This window comes from Scatophagus argus, chromosome 13 (assembly GCF_020382885.2).
Source record: "Scatophagus argus isolate fScaArg1 chromosome 13, fScaArg1.pri, whole genome shotgun sequence".
In the NCBI taxonomy this organism is placed as follows: Eukaryota; Metazoa; Chordata; class Actinopteri; family Scatophagidae; genus Scatophagus; species Scatophagus argus.
In genome coordinates, this window is record NC_058505.1 from 23384140 (window position 1) to 23406745 (window position 22606).

At 42.7% G+C, this 22606-nt stretch overlaps 1 long non-coding RNA gene across 1 annotated transcript; it reads left to right on the top strand.

The window, feature by feature from the left end:
• Nucleotides 1-7186: 7186 nt before the first annotated feature.
• On the top strand, nt 7187-7770 carry LOC124069737. Its single transcript, XR_006845092.1, has 3 exons — nt 7187-7271; nt 7345-7448; nt 7574-7770. It is a non-coding gene; the product is annotated as an uncharacterized LOC124069737 (long non-coding RNA).
• The last annotated feature ends 14836 nt before the right edge of the window (nt 7771-22606 follow it).

The following is a 22606-nucleotide window of genomic DNA, read 5'->3' on the forward strand; positions in this document are numbered from 1 at the left end:
GATCTGCTATAATGAAGATGCATAGCCTATGTCAAAGTGCAATTTTATTGCTAAAACAAGTACATTAATACAGTCCCTCACACCTCTTTTTTTGTACTTAAGATTGAATTTAACCTTTTAACAGTGGGTGTTTTTCCTACAAAACTATGGTAAGAAGAACCAAGGGAGAAAGTGGAGAGATAGCAAAGTTGCCAGGGGGCAGGGGGTTGACTGACATTTGCAGTGAGCTTGCAGCACTATCAGTGAGGGACTACAGATAGTATAAGACTCTTCTATAGCACAATCACTGAATCAGAATCTCCAGTGGTCTCCACAGTCATAATGTAAACTCACAGTTGATACTACAACATAAGATTTATACAAAAGATGCACAGAATTCATTAGAAATATTGACTTGCCATTTTCCTCCTTCTCCTCCTTTAGCCGTCACTTCTGACCTCCAGCTCCTGCTTTAGTATTGGCCTTCCTTTTCCTCAAAATCAGGAGACCTCGGTTGTGGCCTTTTCATAGTGCTAAAGCTCTGATTTTCAACAGGTGTTCATACTTACAAGAATTACGGAATGTAGTGGTTGTCGAGAGCTGTGACTGGCATTATTTCCAGACTTTACACAATCAGGTGATGAAAATGACCCAGGTGAGGTGGAAGTCATAGTCATGGTCACTGCAGTGATTTAAGCACAGTAGTCAAAACTGTACTTGGTCATAGTGCACAATATTAAAAAATATTAAATACTTCTGATGCCCAGTTCTGCATTTTTTTTTACAGTCTTTTAATTTATGCTTAGAAAGTGTTGCATGTTCTCTGTAAACAATCAGTTATACAACCAACCATAATATCAATAAAACTCACAGTGTACAAATACCACTGTGTATGAAAATACAACCATAAACATACATGCATTTAAGTAGTAGTATTAGTTAGTAATGTAAGTAACACATATTTCATGAAGGAAGACTTGACTGTCTCCAAGTGCTTGCTCAAGGGGGAATGTTGGGCTCTCTCTATTTACAATTTAATTAAAGAGTTTGGTCTAGACCTGCTCAAATTGGAAAGTGTCATGAGATAACTTCTGTTGTCAATTGGCACTATATAAATAAACTGAATTGAATTGAATTGAAGTATATGAGTTGAGGAAGAAAAAGCTGCAACTGGCCTATTGTGGCAGAGCAGTAATCAATGACAGTTTTATGCTGTTTATTTAATTAAAACATGTTTAACTAATGTGTTTTTGGTTCATATGGTAACATCTGGCATAGGCACACTGAAAGTAAGTGGGAACAAATGTGTTAGCAAGCTTTACTGTCAAGTATTTTTTCAGGGCAAGTTTTCCTGTACTTGAAAGAGGAAGGGCCTTTTAACTCCTGAAAACCAGACTCTGGACTTCACTCAGTTCACTTAACTTCTCTTTATTTTAGAAGAACTGGTCACAGGTGAAAGACCTTTAGAAACACAGAAAATGCACAATTAAGCAGTAGCTTCAAAGCAAATGTAACTCAATCAAACCAATAATTATTTTCATTTTCATTTCTAACAATATTAGATATTGTGATTTACACATTTTAACAGACTTTTTCCTTTTATTTTCACAGTTCACCATTTTACCACTTTTTACGTTTTTACTCGATTACAATTTTACTCAAATGAATTAATATATTTATTTTCTTGCCCGATTCTCCTCCGATTGTTTTTACGAACGTCCGTTCTCTCCTGACGTGCAGACACAACGCTGATCAACCTCATCTGAGTCACCTGTGGGTTGTCAGTTAAATTGGAGGAGCGCGCGTCGGCTCCAATGCGTGCGCATCCACGCGATGCTCAGCTGGGATAAGGGCGAAACGCGCCCATTCGCCGCAACACTTACTGTTGAAAGAGTAAGGATTGTTTTACAACCTATATAGTGTTAATAGTTTATTTTGCCTGTACTTGTCCCATTTCGGATTTAATCTGTTTTTTTCTTTTTGTCTGCCTTTGTTTTTGGTTTTGTGGGTATATGCTGTTATGATCTCAATTATTATCCTTGTTGTAGTAAGTGTTACAATGTAACACTAGATGGCAGCAGCAGGCCATCTGGATTGAAACAAGAAAAAGAAAGAATATCTGTGGGAGAGGGACAGGGTATAATGACTATTTAAAGCCTGAAAATAGGCATGAAAAAGGAAAAATGAGGAGACCAAGAAACAGGAAACCCTATACATATTACATATTTTGGGTCTTGAACCTGGGACTATACTACACTGCTACACTCTGCTCAACTCAACTATTTGTTTTTAATTAGGTTACTGTATCAAAAAAGTAAAGATAATATGTGTTTTAACTTGTTTTCTCTTAAATGACTGTAGGGTCACTAGAGACAAGACAAAGTATGTAAGTGTTATATTTTTATTCACAGAACAGTGGATGCAAGTGAAAGTAGGTAACATTGAGTTTTCCTGTTTGGCCTAATGATGGCATTGTTGTCTCATTATTAATATGAATAAACAGAAACACAATGAAATGGTTAGTTGATAATTGCAACAGATGCTGTCAGGTCAGAGCAACATTTTACAGGAGGGCAAAATTGCAGTATGAAAATGACATAGCTAGTTCAAAGGTAAAGTACAAGCCCAAATTGCCAGCCTGAGCCTGACACTGACCAGAGATGTCGCAATAGAAGGAGTGACCAGAATAAGAGTGATCAAAGACCCCCAATGCAGGTGCCAGAAAAACAGACCGAAAAAACAACAACAACAACAACATGGGGCTGCTGGCCTGTGGACTCACCATCTGCAGGAAGAAGCACTGGGTCAGGTGCATTGTATGCCTGGTGGCAAGCAAAAGGGAGGACGTGTATGTACAGACCCCTGGCAATGCAGACTGATCCCATGGCTGTGGGTTGTCATCTTTCTGGTTGGGAAGGAACCAGAGCTACTGGTTAGATAGCAGCCCCTGACTGAGTGCTGCTGCATTTATATGATTGCATGTTACTGAGGAGAAGACTCCTACCGTTGTGTGTGTTTATGCACCAAACAACAGCTAAGCATACCTGTCCTTCTTAAAGTCTCCAGGTGACATCCTGGAAAGGGTTTCACTCAGAGACTCTATTGTTCTTCCGGGGGACCTCAGCACTCACATGGGCAACAATGGAAGCAGTGCTTTGTTATTGGAAATTCTATGCTCATCATCAATTAGCCATTACAAATACCATGGCACCTCATAAGTGTACCCGATGCCAGATTTATTGGATTTAATTAATTTAATAGTGGACATTGGTTGCACACAGATGTTTTGCTTTGGCAGCAATTTAAACAGTTGAGATAAATTAACACAAGTTATACATATTCAATAATAGGGTTATTCAATATATAATAATAATATATTCAATAAACCTGTGTATTTTGTGTTGATACAGTATGACTGAAACATGTTTTGATAAAGTAATTTAAGCTCTTAGAACATTTTAATGCTTCACAATTTTATCACTTTTTTATTTTATCACATTCTGAATCAAGACTCACAGAAGATGCACGAAATAAAAGTTACAGAGGAAGAGGGAAGCTTTGAAACAACGGAGGCTTATGACTAGGAAGTTTAAGCCGTGTCTCCCCTCTATCAACATGGGAAATGTGAGGTCACTTGCGAATAAGATGGACGAACTGACGGCACTGTCTCAGAGTCAGAGGGAATACTGGGATTGCAGTTTGATGTGCTTTACAGAGACAGGGCTGCACCAGGATATACCTGATGACAATACGACAGTATCGGGCTTCTATATGGTCCGTGCAGACAGAGACTGCACTGCTAGTGGTAAGAACAAAGGGGGAGGGCTTGCCGTGCTTGTTAACAACTGGTGGTGTAATCCAGCTCACATCACAGTGAAGGAGTGCATCTGCAGCCCGGATGTGGAACTCTGTGCTGTTGGACTATGTCCATATTACTTGCCCAGGGAGTTTTCACATGTTGCCATGGTGACTGTTTATGTTTCCCCTTCTGCAAACCCCAGCATGTGAAACTATTCACTCTGCAACAGCCCGGATACAGACTCAGCACCCGAGTGCATTCATTGTAATCTCGGGTGATTTCAACCATACTAACCTGGACAAAACACTCCCCACTTTCACTCAGTTTGTGAACTGTCCTACCAGACAGGGAAGAACAATAGACCTGCTGTATGCAGTGGCCTATGCAAAAGGGGTTACAGTTCTTCCCCCCTCCCCTCACTAGGCAGGTCAGATCACAACCTGATCCACCTCTCCCCCTGTTATGTGCCTCTCGTAAAGCGTCTGCCCGTAATTTCAAGGACAGTGAGGAGATGGACAGACGAGGCCAATGAGACACTCCAGGGCTGTTTCGAGGTGACAGACTGGCAGGCACTCTGTGAGCCCCACGGCCAGGACATTGATGGGCTCACTGAGTGCATCACTGCCTACATAAGCTTCTGTGTGGACACCATTGTCCCAACCACAAAAGTGGGGTAAAGTGTTACCCCAACAACAAGCCGTGGATAACCAAGGACATCAAAGCCATCCTCAACGACAAGAAGAGGACTTTCAGAGCAGGCAATAGGGAGGAGGTGAGAGCTATTCAGCGCACCCTGAGAATAAAGATCAGGGAGGCAAAGGAGAGGTACCGGAGGAAGCTGGAGTGGAAACTCCAGCAGAACAACATGAGAGAGGTGTGGAGTGGCATGAGGTCCATCACAGGTTACGGGCCAAACAGCGGAGGAGGAGGCAGTATGGAACGGGCAAATGAGCTGAATCAGTTCTTTAACAGATTCAACAGGGACCCCAGTTCACGCTTCAAACGACTCCTCAGCAGTACGGCAGCAACTAGCCACTCCAGCCTCTCTCCCTCCCCCTGCATTCCATCTGGATGGCCTCGCTCACATCTCTTCCCCAGAAGCCTGGGTGGACCGCTCTCACCTGGGTACCACATACACTTCTCCCCCACCCACCACCTCAACGATGACCTTCACAGCTGAGCAGGTGAGAAGACAGCTGCAGAGACACGTGCAGGCAAAGCTGCAGGCCCAGATAGTGTGAGCCCCGGGGTCCTGAAAGCCTGTGCCCCCCAGCTAAGCGGAGTACTCCATCATGTCTTTAACCTGAGTCTGAGTCTTCAGGGGGCCCCCGTGGTGTGAAAGACATGCCTTGTTCCTGTCCCGAAGACAACGCGTCCCAGCGACCCCAAGGACTACAGGCCTGTGGCTCTGATGTCACACGTAATGAAGACCCTGGAAAGACTCATCCTGGAACAGCTCCGGCCCATAGTCCAACCACTTCAGGATTCCCTTCAGTTCACCTACCAGTGGACGGTGCCATCATCTACCTGCTGAACAGGGTCTACACCCACCTGGACAAGCCGGCAAGCACTGTGAGAATCACGTTCTTTATTTTCTCGAGGACGTTTGACACCATCAGGCCAGCTCTGTTGGCTGAGAAGCTGACAGCGATGCAGGTGGATGCCCCACTGGTGTCCAGGATCGCAGACTATCTGACTACGCCTGAAGTGCTGCTTATCCTCTCTCCCTTCCTCTTCACTATCTACACCACAGACTTTAAGCACTGCACAGAGACCTGCCATCTTCAGAATTTTTGGGGGGGGGGGGGGGGGGGGGGGGTGAGAGAGAGAACAGGACGGTGGTGGACAACTTTGTCACATGGAGCGGGAAAAGCCACCTACAGCTCGATGTGACAAAGACCAAGGAACTGCTGGTGGACCTGAGGAGGACTAAGAAACCAGTGACCTCTATCAACATCAAAGGGGCCACTGTGGAGGTGGTGAAGGAGTACAAATACTTGGGGGTGTACTTAGACCACAAACTGGACTGGTGCAAGAACGTGGACATGGTCTACAGAAAGGGCCAGAGCCGCTTCTATTTTCTGAGGCGGCTGAGGTCCTTCAACATCTGCAGGACGATGCTGAGGATGTTCTACGAGTCGGTGGTGTCCAGTGCCATCACATATGCTGTTGCCTGCTGGGGCAGCTGCCTGAGGGTGAGGGACACTAACAGACTCAATAGAGTCATTAAGAAGGCCAGCCATGTTGTGGGAGAGGAACTGGACTCTCTGACAGTGGTGTCTGAGAGGAGGATGTTGTCCAAAATAAGGACTATACTGGACTTTCCCTCTCACCCTCTCCACAATGTGTTGATCAGCTACAGGAGCTCGTTCAGCAACAGACTCATACTCCCACGATGCACCACAGAGCGACACAGGAAATCATTCCAGCCTGTCGCCATCAAACTGTTAAACTCTGCACTGTGACGGACACATTTACTTTTATATATACAATGTATATATTGTTTCACCTGTATTTTTAGATTTTTAACACATGTAAATACCTGTATTTTTAGATTTATACTTATCTTGTTTTTGTTTATCCTATTTTTACATCTTTCACTTTTCTTTCTTGGTCGATAAAACTGCAAGTGCAATGTCTGTACGAAAAAAAAAGTTCCCTTCAGGGATAAATAAAGGAATTCTGATTCTGATTGTGACATCTTGGTTCAAAACAGTATTCTCAGAAGTATTTAAAATTCTTTACTCCAATTAAACTAAACATCCTGTTTCACATGGCCCTGATAGGACTATTTAGACTGTGTACAGTTCTCCATCTCTTCACTTGCAAAGACAAACAGAAACTAAGACTGAACAATGCTGCCAATCAGAGAACCTTTAGCAGAGAGAAAGAGGGGGAAAAAAACTGTCCCCGGCGACATGGCAGTTAAGGAATAAACAACTGGTGAAGCAGAGGTATAAAACGACTGACACTTTGTTTTTTGTTGGTGGACTTAACAATGGACACTGTGATTCAGTGTGGGATTCATTCATTGTTGGAGATGTGCTGATCTTCATAGAATAACGCCTTCTGGGGGTGAGGTACATCCTATGAACATACTTATAGCGTATTAATTGAAAAAAAAAAAAAAAAAAAAAGAATTTCCCTTCGGGGATAAATAAAGGAATTCTGATTCTGATTCTGATTGTTGGGGGTTTTGTGGATGTACCACTGACATTTTTCCACAGCGTCCCAGTAAATCTTTCTATCCAACATTACACATTATCCAGATCTTGAAGAACCACCACACTCTCGATGATGATGCCAATGTGATAGGTAGAGCTCCTTCCCCTCCCACTGGCAGCTTGGTCACGCCCCTCTAATCAGCACCGATTCATAACAGCCGAGGTTGGATCACTTCCTGGTCACCTTTAAATGTAGCTGCAGACAGCCAGTGGTAGGTTCCCCTCATTCTTTCCTGATCCTATACTGCCAGGAACGGCGTCTAGTTGAGGTATGTTTCTCTGTTGTTTTGGTTGAAAATAGTTTTGGTATATGTACCTTGCACTTCCTTTATATCTGTACAGGTGCAGGACGGAGCACTTAAGCTGCTGGTCACCGTGCTCCCCTCTCCGTTTGGTGCAGTGCTCATCATGTGTGTATGTGTGGCTGTATCATGTGGAGTTCCCGGGTATGCCTGCGCTTGGCGTTTTGTGTAAATTCTCGTTTTTTGGCTGGATATGTTACTTAGACACCCAGTACCCAGTAGTCACATTATCCTAACATCTTGTATATGATGCATGTTTTTCATACTAGGAACGGGGAAGTGATGTCGGCTCCTGGTGCAGTAGCTGAGCTCTAGGCACTGCTGTTTTTGCCCATTTGTCAAATATGTTTGGTGTGTTTATGGTAACTTTGTTGATTAAGTGTTTTTGTATAAGTTGTTGTAGCTATTAGTTTTTTTTTCTCCCTAGTTGGGTTAAGTTTTGTTATTTTTATGTAAACCAACATTGAGTTTGCACTCTACAGGTGGTGGCTCACTAGGTGGAGGGCCCCCCCCCCACCCCTGAGTTTATTTGCATGCTTAATTTTGTGTTGTGTTCTAACCTGTCTTTTTGTTTTGCAGTGTGTGTGTGTGTGTGTGTGTGTGTGTGTGTGTGTGTCACCCCCCCCCCCCCCACTCCCCCCACTCCCTGTTGGTCTCTTTGATACCACTGCTCCAGTACAGTGATACCTTTTTTAAGAGAGTATATTTTTAGTAGTGGGATTTTAAACCAAGTCGGTATGTGATATGGGAAATTCTGTTTAAATAAAACTTGAATATTGTTGTGAAACTGGAAATCCACCTCTCTGCTTCCTTTTCTCAAATCAGAAGGACCTGTGTGGTATTCTCTGGGTGAAATTCCCAGAGTGGCGTTGTCATATTGTCAGTGGTTTAGAGCTGCCCCGGCCACACCAACATCAAAAGTCATTGTCTGACGTCTCTCTGGTGACGTAGATTCCCAATGTTGTTCTCTCGATGGCACTCAGTGTAGTGGCCTCAGTCATGTCCTAGTTAAAGATAAAACATTTTTTGAAGCTTAAAAAAAAACAAACTAAACACTTTTGAATGTAGCAATTCTAATACTATGCTTTATTTAAACCCATGTAAGCATCATAGCAGATTACCGCAGCCAAAGAAGGCCTTGCCATGCTGCAATTCATGGTCAATTTCGGTGAGAAAAAAAAATAGACACATAACAACTTCCAGATCAAATGAAGAGGTGCCTTCAAGCTTTACATTAGTTTTTGTTTGAAAGACACTGGCCCACCAGAAGCCAGGTTACGCCACTCAGAAGACTGACTGGAAAAAGCAGGCTGCATCTGGAGTCACCAGGTGGCCCCAGGCCATCATATGGGCAACGTAAGTCTGCTTCTGTTAGGTCAATGTCTTTCAAACAAAAACTAATGTAAAGAGGGTATTCTCCTCCTTATTTTTTGGAAGTCGTTTTTATGTTGGATGGCTTTTTACATGGTTGCGGGAGATTTCAACCACGTAAACCTGACAGACACTCTGCCTAAGTTTTACCAGCATGTCACCATACCGACACGGGGAAATAACACGCTGGACCGTATTTACACAAACAAACGAGACGCATACAAAGCTGTCCCCCACCCCCACCTCGGCTTCTCCGACCACATCTCCATCATGCTGACTCCTGCCTGCCGTCCGCTGCTCAAACGCCACATGCCGACACAGAGGACCATCACCATGTGGCCCACCGATGCAGTCACTGCACTACAGGACTGTTTCCAGCGCACAGACTGGCAGGTCTTCAGGGAGGCAGCTGCCCGTGAGGGAGAGGTGTACCTGGAGGACTATACATCTGCTGTCCTCAGCTACATCCACAAGTGCACAGAGGATGTCACTAGTACCAGGACAGTAACAACCTACCCAAACCAGAAACCCTGGCTGAATGCGAAGGTCCGGTCTCTGCTGAAAGCCAGGGATGCCGCGTTTAGGTCAGGTGACAGACTGGGTGGCGAGATGAGAGCTGACTGCAGGAGTGAAGCGGGCCAAGACCGCATACGCCCAGAGGATCCAGGGACACTTTGCATCCAACGATCCACGGAGCATGTGGAGGGGCATGAAGTGCATCACAGACTATAACACCAAAGATGCACAATGCCCCACGGACCCCTCTCTGCCTGATGTTCTCAACAACTTCTTCGCCCGCTTTGAGGACCCAGACACCCCCCTCAGCACCAGACTCACCCCCCCACCTGGTGAAGAGCCCCTCAGCGTGACCCCAGCTGAAGTGAGGAGGACCATCCAGAGGATAAACCCACACAAAGCTGCTGGTCCTGATAACATCCCGGGGCAGGTGCTGAGGGGCTGTGCGGACATCTTCAACACCTCTCTCCAACAAGTGGCGGTCCCCACCTGTCTGAAGACCTCCAGGTGCAGGAGGTGTAAATGTCCTCACACAAATTATTTGCCCCTCTCCCCTCAGGCAGGAGGCTGCGGAGCATTAAGAGCAGGACCACCAGACTGAGGAACAGCTTCTTCCCAGAAGCTGTGAGACTGTTGATCTCTGGAGGACCTCTGCAGCCCCTGCTGCTGCTAACTCCTTAACCTGAGGATCCCCGTTCCTCCTCCTCCTTATTTCAGTGGTTTGACCTCGGTGAGTGACCCCACCTCCACCCCCACCCCCCTCTTGCAGAGTTGCAATAACTGCAGCGGCGCTCTCGGGGTGGGGGTGGGGGTGGGGGGGGCGTAATTAAAACGCCAGGGGGTGCCAATTATTAATTAATTATTTAAGTATTTTTTTATCTTTTTTTTTTTTGGTGGGCTCCTCACATGCCGTCCCCATCATAGTGCCGCCCTGGGCGGCCGCCCAATTCACCCATATGAGAAACCACTACTGTACATACCTACACACATCACTCTCCCTCTCCCTTCCCTGACAACTCCCATGAACATTGCACAATGCAGCCAATTTGCACTGAACCATGCATCTCATTTGCACCATTTCTCATTTGCACAACTCCGCAATACTGCTGTAAATACTGTTGCCATCTGGTCCCTGTTCACTGGTTATATCTTTTATTCTGGTTGTTTTTTTTATATTTATATAGTGTTGTTTTTATATTTATAGCATTAGTATTGTAGGTTTTTGGGCTTATACCAGGATCAGGGAAACTAATTTCGTTCCACCTCATGTTTATGCATGTGTGAAATGACAATAAAGCTCCTTCAATCCTTCAATCCTTCAATCCAGTCCCAATTCTGCCCTTGTCAGATGAGGGTCAGCACAGTGTGTGAAGATGATGGAATTTTCCTTCTTTCACTATCACAAATCTGAAGTGATTTCACACTGTTGTAACCCCAAATGTAAGAGAAACAATATTTTTCACTCTGTGGTAGAGGGGTCAAAATGGGTGATTTTTCACTTTCATAATGGGGAACTATGGAAATGTGGACTGTTTGGACCATTTGTGTGACAAGTGTAACTTTTTTTTTAATCTCAGTACTGCAATCACTTTGCCAACGAAATAAAGCGGACAAATGGACCTAAACAGTCCAAGTAGGATCACAGTTAACTGAGTACATTTTAAAATATAGTAAAGCCACAATCTATTCACAAAACACTACCCATGCACTTCTGCACCAAGACGTTGGGATTCTCATTCAGATAGATGCAGAGTCCTTTTATGAGGGACTCCCTTCCAGCATCAATGTCGTCCTTAAGAAGAAAAGAGAGATATTTTAACCCAAATTTTCAGTAGCACAGAAGAAAGTGCTCAAAGACAAACACTAGAATGTGACACCAGCATAGGGCTGGGTATCAAGTCTGGGTAGTCAGGGTCTGTGGTAGCACAGACCCTGACTACCCAGACCTAAGCTCCGTGCCCACTTGCTACCACCATCTCAAGGAGGTGTTCAGTAAGACCAAGGCCATGTCACTCCCTCCTCATCGTCCTTATGATTGCGCTATAGACTTGGTTCCTGGGTTTACCATCCCCAAAGGACGCCTGTACTCTGTTTCCAGACCTGAAAAGAAGGCTATGAAGGAGTACATCCAGACCTCTCTCAAGGTGGGGCCCATTGTCTTCACCAACAGGTGCAGGTTTTCTTTGTAGAGAAGAAGGATGGTTCCCTGAGGCCATGTTTTGACTATAGCCCGCAAATGAGATTACCATTAAGAACAGGTACCCTCTAACCCTCATGACCTCTGTTTTCGACCAGATTCAACAGGCAAACATTTTCACAAAACTAGACCTACATAATGCTTATCATTTAATCAGAATCAGAGAGGGAGACAAATGGAAAACAGGCTTTAACACACCTAGTGGACACTATGAATACCTGGTCATGCCTTTTGGTCTTACTAACGCATCCGCCATGTTTCAAGCCATGATTAACGACGTGCTTCGTGATTTTCTGGACCAGTTCATTTATGTGTATGTTGACGACATCTTGATCTATTGAACTGATCTAGAAACGCACCAAGTTCATGTTTCTAAAGTGTTACAGAGACTTTTAGAGCATAAATTGTATGTCAAGGCAGAAAAGAGTGAGTTTCATGCCAACACCATCTCCTTCCTGGGCTTCATTGTAGCCCCTAGCAAGGTGCAGATGCAGGTGCACACCCGATAGCCGCAAGAAGGTCCAGCAATTTCTTGGGTTTGCTAACTTCTACAGGTGGTTTATCAGAGGTTTCAGCGCCATAGCCGCTCCGCTTCATGCTCTAACGTCCTCCAAAGCTCGTTTCCAGTGGTCTTCTGAGGTCGAGTCAGCATTCCAGAGCCTTAAACGTCGCTTCACCTCCGCACCCATTCTCGCTATGCCCGATCCGCAACAACAGTTCGTGGTGGAGGTGGACGCCTCCAATGAGGGCATCGGGGCTGTACTCTCCCAAAGGTCGGAGAACGATGAAAAGATGCATCCCTGTGCATTCCTGTTTTGGCGACTGTCCAAAGCAGAGCAAAACTACGACGTGGTCAATAGAGAGCTACTGGCGGTCAAGCTGGCGGAACTGGTTGGAGGGAGCCAGTCACCCATTCATCGTCTGGACTGATCACAAGAACCTAGAGTACATACGAAAGGCTAAGAGACTAAATTCTCGCCAGGCCAGGTGGGTGCTTTTTTTCAACCGATTTAACTTTACTCTCTCTTACAGGCCGGGGTCCCGGAACATCAAGCCAGACACCTTATCCCGGCTATACTACCCCGAACCTGTTGCCAAGGATCCTGACACCATCCTTCCACGGTCCTGTGTGGTTGGATCGGTCACTTGGCAGATAGAAAAAGAGGTATAGCAGACCAATGGTGTAGCTCCTCCACCTAGTGGTTGTCCGGATAATAAGCTGTCCCAGCTGAATTACGATCACGGGTGATTCATTGGGCTCACACCTCTCTGCTCTCCTGTCACCCGGGGGTTCGACGGACTCTGTTTGTCATCTCCCAGAGGTTCTGGTGGCCGTCCATGGTGGCGGAGGTCCGGGAGTACGTTGGAGCTTGCTCGGTCTGCACCCGCAACAAGACGTCCACTGGACCATGGGGCTCCTACAACCTCTGCCCATCCCATCTAGACCGTGGGCAGAGATTTCGTTGGACTTTATCACAGGACTCCCGATCTCCCAGGGTAACACCATGGTGCTCACTGTAGTGGACAGATTCTCCAAGATGGTCAGATTTATAGCTTTACCCAAGCTACCGTCTGTGAAGGAAACAGCCGAGGTTATGATGAGCCATGTTTTTAGAATCCATGGGTTTCCACAGGACATTGTATCTGACCGGGGGCCCCAGTTCGCGTCAGGAGTCAGCACTAGAGGGGGGGCACTGCCACACCGTGGTGAGGTATTGTCTTGGTTTTATGTCTCGTCACTTCCTGTTTTATTTTGAAAAGTAACTCCTCTCGTTTCAGGTCACTTGCCCATCCTCATGTCTCCAGTCTTATTGTCTTCCCAATCACCCGATTGTTTCCACCTGGTTCCCATGTGTTCAAATAGTCTGCGTTTCCCTTGTCTTGTGCCAGTGTGTTTTGTCTGTCAACAATCACTCCAGCTCTTGTTCAAGCCACAGCCATAGACTTTGTATGTACCTTGTGCCGCGTTCTATTCTTTCCTCTGTTCCAGAGTGATCTTTTGTTGTAAATTTCATAGTTTACGATTTAGCCACAAATTAGTGACAGGTTTTGTTCTTAGGTTTCTTCTTCCTCCAATGGAGTGATTTTTGGTTCTATATTTGTTTGTTTTCATAGATAGTTTTCCTCTGCTTAGAGTGATTTTTTGTTCATAGTAGTTTATTCCTTCCTGTGTTATTTTTTCCTCCTTACTTCAATAATAGACATCGAAATCTTTCATTGCTCTTAAGTTTTTCTCTCTACTGAGATCTGTAGATTTCATAGTCTAGTCATAGCCATTGTTTTTGTCGCTCTGAGTGAGGTTTATTAGGGCTGAGCTTGGTTAATAAATTCAGTCCTCTAACACCATCTCTGCGTCTGAGTCCTGCGTGAGCCCGAACCTGACACAGCATCTACAAAACATTAAAACTATCTGTTTGGACCTGACCTTTATGGACTGGACTTTATATTATCTCCAGAGATTATTTTAATAAGATAATTTTATCACAGTGGGACAGTAAATACATCATAAAAATGACTGGGTTCTTTCAGTGGAATCAGTACTTACAGGTAGAGTTAGTTGAGCTTTGCAATGGATGCATAAAAAAAAAAAGTTTAACAATTTAAAAGTTCTTACTGTCATCATGGTAGCTATGTCTTTCAGCTTTTTGCCCTGCTCCCCTGATCGCCTTGTAAACACTCTCAGCAGACTTTCAGAGAGAAGGTCAAGCTGAGACAGAAACCCTGATTGTAGAGATTGAGATTGTTTGCCCCAAAGATCGTAGAACTAGAGCAGCTGATAATATTCTCTCTCTGGACAGCATTACTTTGGCCTCCAATACAACTGTGAGGGACCTCGGCGTTACCTTCGATCAGGACATGTCATTTATACATCATATTAAACAGATCTCTAAGACCGCCTTCTTTCACCTCCGTAATATTGCTAAGATTAGGAGCGTTCTCTCTCAGAGTGATGCTGAAAAACTTGTCCATGCTTTCGTTACTTCTAGGCTGGACTTCTAGGCTGCAAATCATCATTATCAGGATGTTCAAATTACTCTATTAATAGCCTGCAGCTGATCCAGAATGCAGCAGCTAGAGTTTTGACAGGAATCAGCAAAAGGGATCATATCTCCCTCGTCTTAGCTTCTCTTCACTGGCCTCTGGTAAAATTCAGAACAGAGTTTAAAATTCTCCTAGTTACATATAAAGCCCTAAATGGACTAGCCCCATCATACCTGCAGGATCTAATAGTCCCATTTATTCCAAACAGAACACTCAGATCACAGAGTGCAGGTTTACTTGCAGTTCCAGTTGACAAACCCAATGTCTACTATCAACATCTGCCCATGCTGTTCTTCTATGTAGTACTATTATAACTAACTTAAACAGCATATCAGCTAAAAAACAAATACACATACACACAAACACATACAATACATAGTCTTCAGAATTTGAATTATAACAACCTGTCATGTTTGTCCTTTGTAATTTATGATGTTCATTGCATGTATGTTTCTCTCTCTCTCTCTCTTTCATCCTCTCTGTCCTGTCTACCCCCCCCTTCACCCGGTCGACTATCAGCAGGGTAGTTCTCCCTTGTGAGCCGGGTCCTGCTCAAGGTTTCTTCCTGTTAAAAGGGAGTTTTTCCTTGCCACTGTCTGCTTGCTCAGGGGTTCAGGCTCTGGGTCTCTGTAAAGCATCTAGAGACAATTTTGACTGTATAAGGTGCTACATAAATAAATTGATATGAATTGAATTGTCATCTGCAAAAGATTTTGTAGAGGTGAATGCCCTACACCTTGTTTATCAAAGAATGAAAATGGACCATGAAAATGCTTGCTCTTTCTTCCTCTCCCTCTCCTTCTGCACACATTTATGTCCCATTAATGCACATCACTAACCCAACTTCTTCCCTGGAGTCCTTCCCTGAGTGCTTTCTTGTCTCGCAGGTTCCCATGGATTGTGGTTGGAGCTCCTGTTGCGGTCCTGCTCGAAACTTACTGCGATTACTACTGTTTAGTCATAATCTATTTTAATTCTGTTACTACTCTGTACAGCTACTACCATTACTACTGTTACTAATACTACTATCATAATCACCATAGTATCTCCAGTATGCTTCATTATCATTATCTACAGTTCCAATATTTCTAGTATTATTACTGCTGCTATGCATCTCTGCTTGTGTGCTCCTTCTCTCATGCCCCAGTCCCCTCTCCCTCTCTCTCTCTCTCTCTCAACCCAACTGGTCAAGGCAGATGGCCGCCCATCTTGAGCCAGGGTCTGCTCCGAGGTTTCTGCCTTATAAAAGGCAATTTTTCCTCGCCACTGTCTCCAAGTGCTTGCTTAAGGTGGAATGTTGGGCTCTCTGTATTACAATTTAATTAAAGAGTTTGGTCTAGACCTGCTCTAATTGGAAACTGTCATGAGATAACTTTTGTTGTGAATTGGCGCTATCTAAATAAACTGAATTGAATCTTGTCCCTTGTGTCAGACAACCAGTGTCATCTCCATGCCATTGGAGATTTTTTACATTTTTTGTAATTTCCCAGTTATGGGACTAATAAAGGATTATTTTATCTTACCATTGTCACTGTCACTGCCACTGCCAGGTCTTGTTATTTTGTTACTTTGTTCAAGTGATTTTTTGTTTGTTTTCTTAGTCTAGCTTGAGTCAAGGGAGTTTTTTGTTTCTTAGATTAGTGTAAGTTTTTTTCCTCTGTGTTTTTGTACCTTTTGTGAATAAAAGTTTTATTTTGAAACTTTGAGAGTTGTTCATTTGGGTTTAGGTCCATGCTTTAGTCGTGACAGCACCTGCATCTAATAGCCACGTGAGATACTCAGCTACATGTTGGCACAAAATGTATGAAACAAACTGCACTTAGCTGAAACGGCAAACTGAAATTATGATGACAGCTGTTATGTACAACACCTATTGTTCTGCATTCCATATCAAAATGCATCTGCTGCAACTTCCAAACTAAGTCCTCATGAAGTGTTGAAGTTCCCTTCATTTTTGTCCACACAGACAAGACCACATGTTATACCCAACAAACACAGTTAGGTTTTTTGGCATTTGACCTCTGTATACCACCATGCTGAATTTAGAAAGTGACATATTTTGTCATTGGAGGGAACTCACTCCAACGAAATTTGTGCTCTGCATTTAACCCACCCAAGACACACACACACACAGCAAACTCGGGGCAGTGGGCGACCGCGTGCAGCGCCCGGGGTGCAGTGGGGGGGTTAGGTACCTTGCTCAACGGTACGGTACACCGGTACGGGGAATCGAACCAGCGATCCACCGGTTACGGGTCCGACACCCTAACCGCTGATCCACGACTGCCTGCCACACCCCTAGAGAATTTGAAATGAAACACTCAAAATGTGAGTGAAGTGAAGACTTTCAGTTTTAATTCAAGGAGTTTGACGAAACTGTGGCATTAACCATTTAGGAATTACAACCATTTCTATACACCCACCTCCATTTTTGGTGGCTCATAAATGATGGGACCAATGGTTGACAAGCTGTTTCATGACCAGGTATGACCTGTTCATTTATTAGTCCATGACAACTGGAGCAGATAAAGGTCTGTGTTACATTTGCATTTGGTAGCGATTTAGGGGAAAGCTCAACATGAGGTCCAAAGAGGTGTCTATGCAAGTGAAAGAGGATGAAAAAACAAAGTAAAACCATCACAGAGATAGCAAAAACATTGGGACTTGCCAAAACAACAGTCTGAAACATCCTTTAAAAGAAGAATTTAACTGGTAAAGTCAGCAACACCAAAAGCCCTGGGAAACCAAAGAAGACAAATGAAGTGGAGGACCAGAAATTCTGTCATTGGTGAAGAAAAACCCTTTCATAATGTCTAGCCAAATAAATAGCACTCTTTAGGAGGTAGGCATGTCATTGTCAAAGTTTACAGTCAAGAGACGGCTTCATGAATGTAAATACAGAGACTGCACAACAAAGTGCAATCTACTGGTCATGCTCAACAACAGAAAGGTTTATACAAGAATGATGAGAAGTGAAAAGTATGGAGAAGGAAAGGAACAGCTCATGTTCTGAAGCATACCACATCATCTGTATGGTGGAGGTAGTATTATGGCATGGGCATGTATGGCTGCCAATGGATCCAGGTCACTGGTGTTTATTGATGACCTGATTGCTAAATAAAAGTAGTAGGATGAATTCAGAAGTGTTTTGTAGTGTCTGGAGATTGGTATGATTGATGCCTTCCTGAGATCCAGTAATTAGTAGAAATGGTGGTTTCCTGGGGCCTCTCAGTGATGATGACCCCAGCCCTAATGGTACATAGGAAAATGCCCCCCCCCCCAGTGTCTTGGAAAGGTCATTGGTTAATTTCTAGATGTATACACCTCTTTTGTTGTAAACAAATATATATAAGCCTATATAAGCATATGACCAGACCATTAGTGTGAGTAGGCCTGGATCCACTCACATACATTGATGCTATGCTTCTTGTATTAAACTTTTTATACAAGTAAGACTGTGTCAGCGGAGATCTCCTTTAACATCTCCACATCATCGCTATCAATTGTACAACAGTTTAGTGCTGTAGTCTCTGCTCAGATTCTGCCAAATGATGAAAACTGCTAGGATGCCACTTCATATTGCAGATGGATAACAAAAGCTTAAGGCTGCTGCAGTAAAGGTCTGGCAAAGTATCTCAAAAGAGGAAACTCAGCATTTGGTCATAGCCATGGATTTCAGACTTTAGTCATTGACTGCAAACAATTTTCATCCAAATATTAAAACAATTCTTACATTTGTCATGGTGTTAGCTTGTCCCATCATTTATGAGCCACCAAAAATGCAGATGCAGGTGTTGAGTGTTTCATTTCAAATTCAGTTTGCTGGTATACCATCAAGGTCAATCTGTCACACAAGGACACAAGTTTCTCTGAGTTTCCTTGTTCACTAGAAAACAGGAAATAGCTGAGAAATATATTGTCACAAAGCTGAAAGGAGGGCTGCTTTTCTGAGCTTATGAAAAGTTGACTTTTTACAGATAAATGGTTCTCACAGGACAGCCATTCTACAAAGCTGTGATAATCTTATAGTTAAGATTAGTTAAAATTAGCTCAGCCACAACAGCAGTACTACTAATCCAAAAACATCTGACATAATAGTAACACTCTGACAGGGAACATTTTACTATACAGTGACAACTTTACCTTTTAATACTTTAAGTAAATTTTTCTGATAATTAAAGGATCTGAATACATCTTCCACCACTGCTGAGCAGCTCATGTAAGTTTAAGTGGACAGACCTGTGAGCTAGCCACTGTTCTTCCACCACCTGTGACAAACATGTTACCTCACCCTGTGAAAATGTGGCTATAAACGCTGAACTGTGGTGTAGCTGTTGCCAGAAGCAAGGCTACCTAACACCTCTGAAGGGAGGAATGGAAAGCATGGGTCTTGTCTGATGCACAGGGTCGATGCACAGTGAACAACCCACCTCTGTATCCATCTCATAAAAAGGAAACCCAGGAGAATCATCATGTGAACCTCAGACATCATGCCCACCAGCTGCAATACACAGAAAGCTGTCACAACATTGTGAGGTGTGACACGACAGAAGAGAGTTGTCAGTGCTGCAAATCTCTTTTGAGAGAGTCATGGTCTAATGCTAGCTCAGTTTAATTTCACTCTCAAATAAATGACAAGCTGTGGTGCCCACACTTTTCCATTTATTGTAAAACCCATTTTTGACAGATGTGAAACCATTGTCATCATCTGTAACACAACTTCCTCCTTGAATTAATGAATTAAACCAGGTGACACAATTCTCAACCTAAGTCTAATTGCAGTGAAATGAAAACAATTTGGATGAATTACAAAGCCTTATAACATGTATCTATCTCCAATTCCACCTGTTTATTTTACACATAAGGACTATTCAAATGGTGATTTTTGAAACACTGATCTAGGTAAGTCTGTTGTGTGGGATAGCGTGTAGCAGCAAATTGGTTTTCCACCACATGCAAATATTACACAATAAAAGCTACATTAACAAATGAAGGGTTTCTGAAGTTTAGACAGCTTTAATGTGAAAGGTATACAGGACATGCTGAGCTTGAACAGCATAACAGGGGGAATTAGAAATAAAGACCTAATGTTAATAGGCAAGAGACCCTTCAAAGAGCTGCCTATTTGATTCAGGCCCTTCTCCACAGTCTAATCCTGTTTAATGAGTAAGCTAACATTAGGTGGTCATGCAGGGAAACATAGCCAACAGTGACTTGCAAATCAGCTCAGTACAATCAGCAAGAGTACAATCCTAAATTTGTGAATCTTGCCCCATCCTTGCCTTTTGTGGAAGCTTCTTGCATACCCAATCATGATACAATCACATGTAACCAATTAACATGTTGACTTGTGGAATGTTCCAAATAATTCCAATTTTTTTGAAAATTCCACAACTTTCCTTATCCCTTGGTTGCCCCTGTGCACATGTGCTATTAATAGATAATTACTAAAAAAACAAAAACAAAACAACAACCACAAAATTACCTTCATCATGTTATGATTAATTTGGCATAATAAAACTCCTGGCAAACATCAAAACACACTACTAATTTTAGGATGTTTATTTATTTTTCATAATGATGTATGATAACCACCACCTACATCTTTCCCTTTACCCTGCACAGAAAAGCCATCTGCCATCCATTTGACAATAATACAGCTTTGAAGAACTGATATACCAATGCTGCTGGGAAAATTAAATCCCCGGCCCCAAATGTGTGTTTCTGTGTTGATGTAGGTGGACCCAATTAAATGTGCTAACATCAGGTGTGTGTGTGCATACTGTATGTGGCTGCGTGTGCTTGTTTGTACTTTTTTAATTAAGTCAGTTGACACCCCAGTGTAATGTTACTGCTGAGGTGACAGAGACCTCCTGGACAGTGACTAAACACACAACATTTTCATTTATTTTCTGAAGAGAGAGAGAGAGAGAGAGTGTGTGTGTGTAGTTGTTACTGGGTATGTGGGGGTGTTAGATAATGGCTTCAGGTGTCACACCATATCAGTCCATCTTTTTATTAGACCCTGACTGTAATGAGTAATTAACTTCCCACAGAGAACATGTTTGCGCCGCTGTCGATGTCATAAAGAGAGATATTAGCAAGCCATGGGTCAGACTTTACTTTTCTATACCAGAGGCAAGGAAAATTAATGTGTGTGTGCTTTATGTGTCTGTGTGTGTCTTTAGTGAGTAATCTAAAGATGGCAGGGGTTTTCTCATGATTTCCACCATTTTGTCAATACTACATGTGTTTTGTACACCACCTTTATCTCTTTATGCGTATGAAAGAGACTGAAAAAGACAGAGATGCATAGTGGTTCATTCTATCATGGCTGTTATTGTCAGGTATTCAGTAAAAATGTGATTGGGGTTAATCCTTCCCCAGGTAGGAAGGCAAGGAGTGCAGGGAGTCATTAAGAAATTTCCAGAAATAATATATATATATTTTACCATTTGATAATGCCATTTTCACTACAAATTCTAAGAAATATACTGCAAACCTGCAATTGACATATAGTTTTATTGCCATAGACATGAAACGGATTTGATGAGAAAGAGCTTGATTAAACCAAGTAAAAAATGGTGGCACATAGCCTACAAAGTGTTGGTGTCTTTTTTTATTTTACCTGAAGAGACATTTGTCAAGCCAGCATATGACTTATTTGTATGATATTGCTTACTGTACTTCTGGGAGTCAGTTATTAAAAAAGTATTTCACTGTTAAAATGTGTTTGCCATTAAACTCGGCTATGTATGCTGTAGAAAGATACAAACATTTTTGAAATTGATTCTATATGAGAAGAGTGACAGAAACAAGGCTGTGCTATTCATTTAAAGGTAGAAAACCTACAACAACCAGAATGCACTGTGCTGCTCTGGAGAATCCACATCAAGAAATGTCTGTAAGCTCTCGGTCTGCAAAAAATGAATAAAAGCATTAAGATTCTCTTTCATTGGAAGCAAGGGGCCTAACCTAACCCCTGAAAAACAGCCCCATAAAGAGGTGTGTATGGATACTTTTGTTTATATAGTGTATGTATACCAATTAGCCACAACATTAACACCACTGACAGGTTAAGTGAATAACATCAATCATGTCTTTACATTGAAATGCTCTGTGGGGAAAACTTGAGTTCTGGCAATCATATGGATGTTTTGTGACACACACCACCCACCTAAACATTGGAGACCAAATAAACGCCAGCCCCCCTTTGTTTGTTATGAAGCAAAGAAATCTTTAATGTGCTGGATTTACATGTGACACAGAGCTCTGGCAATTGTTTTTATTGGTTTGATTGTGACCACACATGGCAATATACAAGGTCATATCCAATGTCCAGACCACTAGTCACCATTGCGAGTAATTAATAACTTATCTCCTCTGCATTACTTACTGATGAAGCATTTCTGTGTAATATTGTGTGTTTTCAGACTGCTCTCATAAAGCATAGTATAGTCTTGTAAAACGCAATTAAAGTTCCATTGTCAATGTTTATGTGAGTGGGTTCAAATTATGTGCAGGTTGAGGTGTTCACACATAAGTGAGTAGCATACACTAAACAAAAAAGTGTGTATGTGTGTGTGTGCTGCAGGCCTTTGCTCTAATAATTAGCGTTGCCATCTGTGTGTCAGAGGGTGGCAGCCATACACCCTCTGTCTCATCCCCGCCTCCAGCTATCAAACTATACAGAGTGATCTACTCAGAATAGCTGCATTGCACCACTGTAGAGCACTCAATGTCATTGCATACTGTCAAGTCAAGTTATAAAGTCACAAAAACACTCTGTGTTGACTGTTCATTATAACTGATAGTTGACAGTAATAACTGGTCCAACAACATTTTACTACTATTAATATTTTTACATTTATTTCTAGCTGTATCTTTCCATGCAGATAAATATATATATACTGTATATATATATATATATATATATTTTTTATAGGGAATCAATCAAACAACATTTATTTGTAGAGCCCTTTACGACACAGAAGTGACCAAAGTGCTTTCCAATAGAATCAAAATAAAACAAAAAAGATAAGATAAGATAAGATGAACTTTATTGATCCCGCAGTGGGGAAATTCACCTGTTGTGGCAGCTCACAAGAACACAAGAAGAGTGCAAAAAGTGTGCATAAACAGTTACAAAAAATATAGAGGTGAAATAAATTAACAA